The sequence below is a fragment of the Epargyreus clarus genome, unplaced genomic scaffold (assembly GCF_041222505.1).
Source record: "Epargyreus clarus isolate Ecla_fem2 unplaced genomic scaffold, WU_Ecla_fem_2.2 ptg000026l, whole genome shotgun sequence".
NCBI classification, from domain to species: Eukaryota; Metazoa; Arthropoda; class Insecta; order Lepidoptera; family Hesperiidae; genus Epargyreus; species Epargyreus clarus.
Window position 1 is genome coordinate 207,563 of NW_027332233.1, and position 12,875 is coordinate 220,437.

Sequence of the window (12,875 nt, forward strand, 5' to 3'; positions counted from 1 at the left end):
CAAAGCTAAATGTCCCAGTATATAAAATTCCATACATATTATCTATGCATGTATTATGTTATCGATGAATATATTTGGATAATTTAAGCAAAACAGGCTATTTACATTTTAAATCTGATGTTTTAAAATTCATTCGTAGTTTGTTGATTATTATTACGAAAACTGAATGAAAATTTGATGTTTTCGGTTTTATCACACTCCCGTTAATTATGCTCCCGGCTATTTGGATCAAAAACTTTTAACAATATTAATAAACTCTAGCCTACATTTAGTCACAGTACAGTTAATCACGAAATCACAAAACTCTGTCTTACCTTACTGCTTAACTGTCCTGAAAAAAGTTAAATAATTTTAATCCCAAATTAAAATGGTAACTTTTTATTATGTAGGAATTGCAGACGAGCATATAATCTACCAAATGGTAAGTGGCTACTGCCGCCCATAGACTTGATAAGATTTGATTCCTAGCTAAGGTCGGCCACAGATGCGCCGTTGCCCCTGAGGACTACGCTGGAATGTCTCGGAAAAGTATGTCTCCTTTACCACACCCTTCAAACCAGAACACTGCTGTTATTAATAAAGGGTTGGTGGTGGTGCCGCCAGAGTTGAAAGTTTTTTCGCAGAGGGTTTTTCCGCCTTCAAACAAAAAATAAATATAATTTTAAAATAGTAACTACACTGTTAGGGGTTTTAATTTAATCTTAGAAAATAACGATTTAAAACAGGACCCATAAATTGATATTCAAATAGTGTAAATTATAAGTAAAAGGAACAGAATACCGCGCATAACAATTGCGGAGAAATCAAGATTGACAGCGGGCTCGTAGGCGGTCTACGAGCTACGTGCTACGGTGCTACGGAGTTACGAGGGGCCATCAATTCGCGTCAGCCGGGCAACACGTCCGCTCCGCCGTCAGTCCGCGCTCGGCGCTAGCTCGGTGTAGATGTGAGTCGGCTCCATCGCTACGTACTCTCGAAACTTTACTCGTCGGTATCGAACACGACTGGTGCGGATTTTTCAAAAGTTACTCTTTGTGTCGTTGGTTATAGACTATATTTAACCTTACGTTGTGTTATTTGAAATAGAATTTAGGTGTTGTGAGACACGATTGCAGAAGTTTTATGAAGTTATCAAGTAAGTATATTTTTAATTGATCATCTTTTTTCATATATTTAAGTAAGTTATGAATTTTTTTGCAATTTATTCTCTATAATTTTAACTTTTATTCATGTTCAGATGCCATTTAATATATAGGTCCAAAAATATTTTTTATTCCTTAATACGTGAAAATAGGACAGAATATTGTAGAGATCCATATTTTATGATATTCTATGTAGTATTTCTCTAAAAAAATTAATATTATTTTGAATTAATTGAGGTTTAATATTGTGAATCAACCAACAAATAATTCAATAATTACATACATAATACAATAAATTTCGGGTATTATTAATCGATGAATAACCTTTGTTGTTATTGACTTGCGATGTCGCGCGAGGTTCAAAAATGCGGAAGTCAATTAATGATTTATGAAGAAATTACCATGACGGAAATTAAATTCGATCGAGGGATTTTCCTTCCAAACAATAAACGTGTTAAGAGTGATCAAAGGCACGCTTAATAACTGATAAATTACGTATTTTCAATTTACTTATCCAATTGGAAGGTAATTTCGTTGAATTTTATTTGATTCAGCTTATTCCATTGTTTACTTAGATAGAAATAAAAGAAACCAAAACACGTGACCGCCACACCTATTGAAGGTGGTAGAACTCTTTGTGGTTCGACTCCGGCGGCACCACCGCCACACCTATTTCTACCTAATAACAGCAGTGTTAGGCGCTGCTGTGTTCCGGTTTGAAGGGTGTGGTAAGGGAGACAGACTTTTCCGAGGCGTTCCAGCTTAGTCCTCAGGGTTAGCGGCGCATCTGTGGCCGACCTCAGGTAGGAATATCTAATCCTATCTGGGGTGTATTACAGATGTCTTGGGCGGCAGTAGCCACTTACCATCAGGTGGACTGCATGCTCGTCTGCTACTCCTATATTATAAAAAAAAAAAAAAAAAAAACGTGTCAACTTTGTTTGATTGATACATTGTATTTAGTCGTGGAATTGAATTCTATTTTTGACAGTTTTAATATATTTTGTGCCCTTATGTTGGTAAGAAGGATGATAGCACACGTGATCTTGATAAAAATACGATCACGTGATAAAAATAATTGAGATGAGCAAATGTTTACCGATGTAGATAATAATTGTATGTACAACTCAGTATAAAATATTTCAAAGTGTAATTATGTCCAGTAAATTAAATTTCTATATTTTGGAAGAAAATGATGAAAACTGACTCCCATTGGCGCAGTCAAATTCAAATAAAAATATTTTGTTCAAAGTAGTTCATTTACAGAACTCTTTTTAAACGTATTCATTTCTTTACGTTTTTGAAGAGAAACTTCTTTAGCGGCGTTGTGCACTTTTTGTGATGGGTAAAAATGTAAAACTCGCGTCAGGACACGTGGCCTGATCGAAATTTGTAAGACGTCAAAGCAAACTGCAAAAGTCTAGATGACAACCGATGTCAGCAAAAAAAAAAATGTAAATGGGTGTCGGTTTTGTTTTTTATTTATTATATTTTATAGCACTCTGTGACCTAAACCCGCATTTTAGCCACGCTTTTCCGTGTCCAAAGTAGCCGATTTTTACACCGTGCGAATGTCAATAGACTACCCTCACAGTTGTAAAAAATAAACATCGCTATGAAGGTTTCATACTTTTAAATGTCATTTGATAATTAAAACTTAATAAGGATTACTTTATTTAAAGGAATTATTATGTTAATAATTTATTTTGGGTGTATTTACGTTCTTGACAATGTGTACACCTATATCCTAAACAATCGCATCACTGCACGTGTAACTGTATCGAGTTCTATTGTTTCTTTTAATTGTATATTTTCACTGCTCGTCAAAGTAGGACATGCTTAAATTAGGAATCGTTATCATAATTAGCCATAATACTACTCTAGTAGAAACTCGATTAAGCGAACTGTTTGTAGTCGTTCGGCATTCGGTTTGTCGAAAATCTGGATAATTGAGTTAATGAAGAAAAGCTATTTGACCCAACTGAGTAAGGTAATGATTTTCGATTATATGTTTGTATGTAAGTATGTATGTCATATTCCTTGGCATGCAAAACGATTTCACGAATTTTGATATATTGTTATGTGTCGTTGGATTCATTTACATTGCGGGAATAACATTAGCTATATTTTAATCTAAGCAATCGAGTCTTTGGTTTTTATAGTAACTTTCAGGTTGCGATTTGTCGATTGTGGTCGCCAAATCGCGATGTAGCATCGATGTAATCGCCAAAACGCGAATCGCCGATGTTAAATGTAGCTGATCTGGAAGTCATTACAAAGTTATTGTCCGCATAAAACTGCTAGTAGCTCTGAATATAGAAATGAATCGTGTCGCCATAGCAAATTGTATGACAACTTCAGAGCGGACTTTATCATTAGTATTAGTAAATTATGTGATTGCTTACAATACTTTTTTTAATAATAGATTTAGGTGGAACCCTTAGTCTAGACGCCACTTATCATTTAAAGATTTGTATGTATATAGCCTAAATGGTTTCATGGATTTTGACGAATGGGTGCTGTTAGATTTGTCTTTATCACATGAGTTTTTAAGCCAAAAACTACTATATACATACTAATAACTAAATTTTCTAAATCAAGAATTCTCCACATCAAGTTTTAATGGTTGTGGCAGTGTCACGTGTTTCGTTGCTTTTTTTTTATTTTTCATAATTTTAATTTCAATCATTTATTAATTTTTATTAATTAATTTATCTCATATTGCTTCAAAAGTATTAGCGGGTTTATGTCACACGAGCTATAAAATAGTATACGATACTTGTGACATAAGTAGCCTATTGTCTGCACGGCGTTTAGCACCCTCGCTGCGCTCGGGCGCTAACTTCACGCCGTGCAAAAATAGGCTACTTTGGCCACGCGTATCGTAATGTACTATTATTATTCAGGTTAGGTTTCGAAAGCTTTCACTACTGCTGGCATTCTGAGAGTACAACCCGTTGATTTTTTTTAACTATTTAGTCTTATATACATATAACCACGTCGGAAGGTATCGCGGTCAGGTGTCAATCGGTAATTAATCAAAATATCCAACGTAAATAACATCTCGTTGGGTGGGCTAATGAGTTGTGAAGTTTTCAATAATTGTGATATACTTTTTCTATAGGTAGGTATTGCTCATATTTTTTGTATTATCCGAGTCGAATTTTGGTTTTTGCCATTTTATAAGAGTGATTTTCGTGCCTCATAAGTGATTTATGTTTAGGCTAGAGAATACTTCTCATAAAGATTTTAAAAAATAACAAGCAATGCAATGTCAGTTCGAGAAAAGAGGAGGTGCGTTTTCCAAGTTATATACGTCATTGTACGTATTAGAAAATTATTAAACAGTTTCTTAAAGGAAAACATCGCGTGAAAATCATCAATACTTCTGTGAGTACTTAAAAAATCTGAAGGGTGAGTTAATTCTATTAACCCACACTTTGCCAGCGCGGTTGGCTACGGCCTAAATTCCTCTTAACTTGAAAGGAGACCCATGCTTAGCAGTAGAACAGTAATGGGGCGATGAGAAAGATTTCACGTTTAAGGCATTTGTTTGAAGTTAACATATTCGTAGTTCAAGATATATACATTTAGTTAAACACTGTTAAGACCGCGATAACGATTACTGCGAAGTAGCTAAGTACTGAGAACACGTTAATTGTAATTCTTGTCAACTATATCTCACTATGTTGAATCATTAATTTTTTATCCCCCGTTTGTGTATGCTCCCTAATAAAATCAGAAAGTTACTTGAAACCAATTATAACATGAAATAGGAACTTTGTATTTATTATGAAACGCGTTACCACCGAGCTCGTTATATTTTGGGCATCACGGAGTTTTTTATGTTGCGTAATATGAGCTCGATGGCATTGCACAAAACCATAATACAAATTTCAAAGTTTATAATGTTTTCTGAAACTGTGATATTTTATTAAAAGTAATAAGTTCTTATAAACAAATATTTTATAAGACTGTTTCATACTTATAACTCTTATAATATTTGACATAACAATTAAAACAATTATAGGGTTTGTGATAAACACGAAATCACCAAGAGAATACGAGAACTCATAAAGCTCAATTAAGCACTTCGGTGCACCGAACTCAAGTATTAGGTTAAAAAAAAAATAATGTAATAAGTATATATTTAAAGTAAGTTTCGTATTGTATAGGTTTTGGTCTTTTTACCCGACGGCGGAGGGTAATGTTTTTCGAGCGTATGTAGATGTAGATATATGTAGGTATCATCCTTTGGCTCGCCGCTCCTTACAGCTCAAACGACTTAACAGATTTAACATTTTAAACAGGCGGGTTCTTATTTTCATCATTTTATATATGAAATTCTCGTGTCACAATGTTAGTTACCGTACTCCTCTGAAACGGCTTAACCGATTTTCATCAAATTTTATATGCATATTCAGTAGGTCTGAGAATCGGCTACTATCTATTTTTCATACCCCTAAGAGATAAGGGTTGTTCACCCTTAACTTTTTTTTTGGTTTATATGGCAACACAACGTTTGCCGGGTCAGCTAGTAGTTAGATATAAAAGACAAAATGACATAATTTTACACGGTATATAATAACATAAATAACAAAGTAAATGTTGTACAGTGCGGGTGAGTATTCGGCGCGTAGCCTCCAGTGCCGTGACCAGCTCTAACTGGCGACGTTCGCCGCAACGCTAAGACACCGTAATACACTCGTCATTAACGGTATCATTTTGAAATTGAAATAGTAAAATATTTGAAAAATTTAACGCTACTTTATACTTTCCAAATGAGATTTAAGATTATTTAGATTTTAATTTCTACGTCATTAAATTTATAAACTTCATAGGCAATGATAATTACAAAAAGAAATACGAGTACATTTCATTAATTTGTTAGTTATTTGAACCATAAGTTGTCTTAACCCTAGAGTAGTCGCGCCTTTCCATGAAACGTGAGTGCTCGCGTGGTGAGCATTTTGCCGCACATGTTAATTTTTGCTAATTTTAGTTAAATAAATCATTAATAATTTTAAAGGAATAGAATAAAACATAGACTTTCATAAATTATCATTTACTAAAGGTTTGTAATTAGTAATTATTTAAAAAAAAAGCTTTAGTATATCTTGGGTACTTTTTTTAACTTTTTGCAATATCTTTACCTTAACACATAAAAAATGAAACTAAATATCAAAATTAAACGTTTTCCTGTATCTTCGGTATGTACTTCAGCAAAACAGTCCGGAAAGATACACATACAATGTTCGTTGCACACTATCTGTCCGCATCTATTGGACCCTTTTTTGGTTCTTCTTTTTTTGTTTTTGATAGACATACTGCGCATATACCTTCTTTACCCGAGGATATATATTTGTGCGTGTTACTTCTTCATTTTCTTGTAGTTTTCCGGTGTCACTTACCTATAAAATATTAGTTAGTAGAAAAAATAAAATATAGAAAATCGCCCATAATTCACAAAAACACAATAAATATCAATGGTGTTACGATGTTTACATCAAAATAACATTATATACAACTAAAAATAACAATATTTCAACTATACTAAAAGATCAGGCACATTAATTTTACTTACGTGAGTAGTCGCGCAGTTAGCAATTTGCCGCCAAACGCGACACACCAACAATAACCGCATCCTCCTGCGGTCGCCTGCGCCTTAAATTTCTTCTAATTTCTAAAATAAGTAGGTTAGACACGAGGGGGCAGCTACTAGGAAGCTTGATTTCGACAAATACACCGAATTTATTATAATAGGATTTTTTGACCGCGGACGGCAAAATGCTCATAGCGCGAGCACTCTAGGGTTAACATTGTTCAAAAGTAAAATCTGATATTTTGCAATAAACTTTTACGTTACATTATAAGTTAGTTTATTTACATTAAAGTTTGTCAACGTTAGTGTTAAGAAAGTACCTAATGCAATTGAGAAAACATATTTATGTAGAAGCATAAAGAGATTTCTCGTATCAAATTCGAATACAAATCTTATTTATCGATATCACCTAATCTCCTCGATATCACCTAATTGTAGAAAGTGAGTCCAGAAAAGTGTGTTGATTTTTGTTACGAGTTTGTTATATGTATCAAATAATATGTCACAGGATGGCAGTGTGGCGCCAGCGCGGCCGCCACTAATTGCGGCGGTGCGCGGACCCTTCGGGGCTTCGAAACTCGATCCCCATTGACGGCACATTGTTTGTGCACAACAGGAATGTTATATTAATAAGAGTTGCTTATCCGTGTCATCGGGTTTTGAAACATATGTGTACGTAATCTACTTAATGTCACTGAGCATATGGCTCCAATTAAAAATCATTCAGCAAAAATATAATGTGGGTTTTATGTTTTCTTTGCAATTAGGATAAAATTATGGTTTGAAAAAGAGGTAATTATTTTAAACTTATTACGCACATTATTCAAAAACACATTAAGACGACTACAATTAGGTTAGAAGCATTCCAATGTCCAATTGATGTATGTATGTATATGGTAAAATATAAAAATGTTATTTTAATTTTCAGTACTGAAACTTCAACTACAATGTAGAAAGTTAAGTTAACGTTTATAATTTGGTACCTACATAATTATGTCTCTGGATGTATTCACGAATACATTATCATTCGACCTACACACACACTCGTGTAAGTCAAAGACATTGCTCTAACAACAGTGTCAACTCCGTCTTGGGTGTTAAAGCAAAACCGTGCATAATATTGAGAGATGGGGCGTGACTGGGGTAATGGGCCATTACTTGGAGCGACAGGCGGCTCATTTGATTACTTACTGAATTAGATGCTTACGCTAAGCGTAATTACCACGTACGTGCGCAATTATTTAATTAGTAACATTTTTACGCAGCGGCGTGATGATAAAATCCGACAGCGTGCTTCCTATTTAATTAAACATTTTTATAGACAATTTTATTTATATAGAAATTTGGTTATGCGGAGTCTATGAAAATATGCATGTGAGTATTTTTTATCAAAACTATTATGTATGTTATATGTTGGAGGAAGAGTCGAATACAACATAGAAGTTATTTAATATAGCTAGACTTATTGTTACTTTAGTAAAGAAACAGTAAGTCTAGCTATATTAAATAACTTCTATGTCGTATTCGACCCTTCCTCCGACGTATACAGGGTGAATTTTTAAAACGGGCCTTCAGGGCCAAATCCGAAACTACGAGTATAAGGATTAGCGAAAAATGCTGAAAGGAGTTACGAGGCCGATTTTGATAAAAACTAAAACTGCATCATTACTTTTTTAAAATATCTTTTTCCCTAGCCGGGAATCGAACGAGTTCATTTTTAAAAAAAATACACCCTCTATATTATTCCACCATGTGTCTGATAGTGTCGCTTATAAGGATCAAATTCTGGGAAGTAATGTTATGTGACAAATTAAAGGAAAAGGAAAATTTTGAAGAAAATACATATTTTTCCATACATTGCCATACTAATCCTTAAGGACATAACAAATGATTTATGTGTAATTCTTTAGAAACATACGTAAGTCATACCATTGAAGAATTTGTTGGTTAATCAACTAATTATTCGATGTTATAACCGTGACATACGGCTTAGTATGAGTAAGTAATAGTTTGGCAAGTTAAAGTTTACCGCCGTTTTAAGGATTTATCTTTTAATAAAAATAGATAAGTGATTAAATAGTAATTTGTTATTGTTTGTTTTTTATAACTACGTTTCAACAGTAAATATAATTTTCTATATCTCTTTGTTTAGTTATCACTCGGATTTGACTCGAAAAAGACATTCTCGCAAATTGTCAATTTTACATCTATATTAAACGAAACTCGGCCCATTGCAAGTTAAATCTATTATAATGGTCCTAAAAGTAACCTTAACTAAGTCGGACATAAAAATATAAAATTCTTGAAGAACAAAACGTCCATTTCGAATGATTTGAAACATTGAGCCAAAAAATTGTTAATACGCGAAATGTTTAAATTGATGAATGGCGGGAACTTAACTGCCAAATTAATATAAAACAATATGTATTTTCTATTATCTATTAAAATTGAGGCTTTTCCTTTAGTTTGTCATTTATTATTACTTCCCAGATTTTGATCCTTATAAGCAACACTATCAGATAGTGGAATAATATAGAGGGTGTATTTTTTTTCAAAATGAACTCGTTCGATTCCCGGCTAGGGAAAAAGTTATTTTAAAAAAGTAATGATGCAGTTTTAGTTTTTATCAAAATTGGCCTCGTAACTCCCCTCAGCATTTTTCGCTAATCCTTATAGTTTCGGATTTGGCCCTGAAGGCCCGTTTTAAAAATTCACCCTGTATATAAAGATACAATGTGGACCTTCAGGAGGCGGGTTACGCCATTTTTTTAACCTAGTTGTTGTGTAATTAACAAGCGCTCTCTTAACCGTAACTCTTGAATTTTAACAGATTAACAAAAATATTCTACTACCTCAAATAATTATAGGTACTTTTATCTATTTGCGACGCCATAAGTCCACCCTGCGAAGCTTCCATCAATCCCTCAGAAGAACGAGGTCGTTAGTTCGCACAATAACAATGAAACAAATGGCCCGTAAAATGAATTGGATTATTCCGCGATTCGACGAGTATTTAGGGTTTTCTTTATTCATGTTGTGGTAAAGGTACAGTGAGTATTGTGGAGAGTCTCCGAAGAAAGATCGTGTGCGGTCAACTGAGTGATAAATATATTCGAAGCCTACGTAAGGCTATAAGAAGACAAGGGTTAAACTTTTATATAAAAGATGAAGTGATCCTGAAAACGAAAGCACTTACATTTCAACTCCACCGGAATTATTTAAAAGATCATAGGTACTTCGGAATAACACATTTTTTTTTTTTTTGGAAAGGGTTATTATAACTTTAATTAAAGTAAGAAATATGATTTGTGGCTCATTTGAAAGTACAAATGGTTTACAAAGCAAATATCGCACGGATCAATTTTGCCGCCCCCGCCCGCAAACAATCGGGTGTATAATGGTAATTAACGAACGCCGCTACACCGCCCTGCGCCGCCCGCCGCCGCCGCCGCCGCCCGCCGCACGTCACATGTGCTACTGACATGTAATGGTTTTATCATTAAGTACATTTACGAATGATTACAAACTTTGCGTTTTCTTTTTAATAAGATTTTACTCTTATCTTAAAAACAAATTTATTTTAGGTATTGTATATAGCCTAGTAGTTGAAGACTTGGCCTCGTTATCGAGAGATCCTAGGTTTAAACCACAGGCATACGCACCAAAGATTTTTTTAAATTATAAACGTGTTTGAGACTAATTTTCAATTACTGTAATGGTAAAGTAAACATCACGAGGAAACCAAAACTAAACTTGAGAGTTCTCTCTCTCCCTATGAGAAGAGAGTACGGATATCAGCGTAAAAGTGGGCAAAAGTGGGGAAAATATTGGGTGGAAGACGACGAAGAAACAACATAAGCTTATAATATCAAGTTAAGGTAATTAAGATTCGTTACATGAAATCATAATAATATGAACATAAAAGTCGGCTAAAATATTTAAGGAGATCAAAGTATTGAATAACATGTATATTTTGCTAAAGGGCAAAGCTCGACCTTCGACAACGTCTTGTCACATTTTGTTTAGTATCAACGATACATAATTGCCCGTATTCGATCTTTCTTTGGCTCCAATTATTCGACGGAATTTGAAAACAAAAGAAGGATATACTTTGAAAGAACATGTTATTTATAATAGGTATTGAGAATATATCCTTACTTTACGTAAACAAACATCGTTGATCGTTGAATGAGATAAACATTAACAGAAAATGTGAAACTTTAGATGGATTACTCATATTATATTTCTATCACGCGTTTTATTTTGAAAATGTAATTTGCGTAGATGATTTTGTTTTACTAAAATATTTAAAATATTCCGGTGTAAGCTACGTTTGAAAGGTGGTAGAACCCTTTGTGGTTCGACTCCGGCGGCACCACCGCCACACCTATTTCTGCCTAATAACATCAGTTTTAAGCGCTGCTGTGTTCCGTTTTGAAGGGTGTGGTATGGGAGAGATACTTTTCCGAGGCATTCCAGCTTAGTCCTCAGGGGTAGAAGCGCATCTGTGGCCGACCTCAGGTAGGTATATCTAATCCTATCTGGGGTTGATTACAGATGTCCATGGGCGGCACTAGCCACTTACCATCAGGTGTACTGCATGCTCGTCTGCTACTCCTATATTATCATAAAAAAAAAAACTGTGATTGTCACTGTGGCAACGTTTTTGACTCTAAATATAGAAGGATGTCGTGTGAGAAGGGATATCGAGGAAAAATAAAGCCTTTTTGAACTTTAAATCTAAAATCACCAAAAAAAATCCCTACTTACTTTCCATTGGATAGAAATTGAAAGAATTAAAAAAAGTATCTGTTTCTAGTATCTATCTACTTTCCTTATACAATAATGCATCTATTTCACAATCGCAAGGGTTTAAAATATTTTACTCTTCTATTTTATAAACTAAGTCCCATTAAGTCGACAATCGCATGGAAAGACTTTTTAATTATATTTTATGTTACCATTATTTTACCTCTTCATTTTATTTGTTCACACTGTAATTTAAAGATTCTCGATTTTTATAATTAAAGGGTAAGGTGAGGATTTACAAGAGGAGAAAAATCTGGTTGTGTTATTTCAATTTGGATTTTAAGAAAACTTGACATTGTGAAGTGTTAGCTCCCGAATTGATACAAAATTCAATTAAAATGTGTTGAATTACTTACTCAATATTACTTAGTCAATATTAATTATCAAAATTAATTTGCACAAGTCAAATGACCTTTTCATTAAAATCGGAACGAAATTTTGAGTTCAAAATTATGTGGCATAAAAGTGCTCTTAACATAGCTAGGTCGGAAAGTTCTTCACAAAATAAAGGTTTTAAGTTGTAACTTAAAGTCGTAACTCCTGTCGCGCGTGTTTACGCCCGCACGCGCACCCACAATTAAATATGAACTAACTTGCTACAGTCTCTTCGCGACCCATGCGTGTGCGTAGAAAACGAATAGTCGCATACGTGCGGATGGTACCTGCGTACAGGCGTCAACGCGCGTGTCTTTAAAAGCGCTATAAGTGTTACTTTACATGTTTACATGTTTGACATGATTTAAAATATGTTAATCTATATTTATTAGGATTTACCTCAAAATACGAAGCTTACAACATGGTCCGTTGGACGTAATACCTGTCATGTCGCCGACACTATAAGTGACATGTCGCTGATGTATTGCATGTGATTCACTGAAGCGGAAAGTTGAATCCACTCCAATTTCACACAAGCTGCGTTAATGTCTGAAATATCATCCACACCAACCCACAATTCCACGCGCTATGACGGTTTATTAGTATTTCATATGTGTATTAAATGTATGATTAACTAAATTAAAATTGAACTATTTAAAAAAGCATAAATCTTGTAAAGTATCTGAAGAATTAAATACAAGTGCAAATAAAAGTTAATTTTATGATATTTGAAGGTGGTAAATATCCGACTCTATAATTTAACGGTTTTGATTATTAGTATAGGTGTCGCTGCGGGAAAATTTAATTTTATAAAAATAAAACTTACCTATTATTATTAATGGAACAAAATATACTCTTTAAAGTTTAAATTATTGCCGGTGAAGTGAATATGGAAAACGCGTAACTGCATGAAAGGTATTGTTTACACCCAGCCTTGTACTTTTATT

At 34.0% G+C, this 12,875-nt stretch overlaps 1 protein-coding gene across 3 annotated transcripts in view; it reads left to right on the forward strand.

The window, feature by feature from the left end:
• The first annotated feature begins 900 nt into the window (after positions 1-900).
• NGR-A1 (neuropeptide receptor A1) overlaps positions 901-12,875 on the forward strand; it is a 143,232-nt gene continuing 131,257 nt past the window's right edge. For all 3 annotated transcript variants that reach the window (XM_073087834.1, XM_073087833.1, XM_073087835.1), the window contains exon 1: positions 901-1,135. The gene's annotated coding sequence lies outside the window, so the exon portion shown is untranslated. The remainder of the gene's footprint in view (positions 1,136-12,875) is intronic.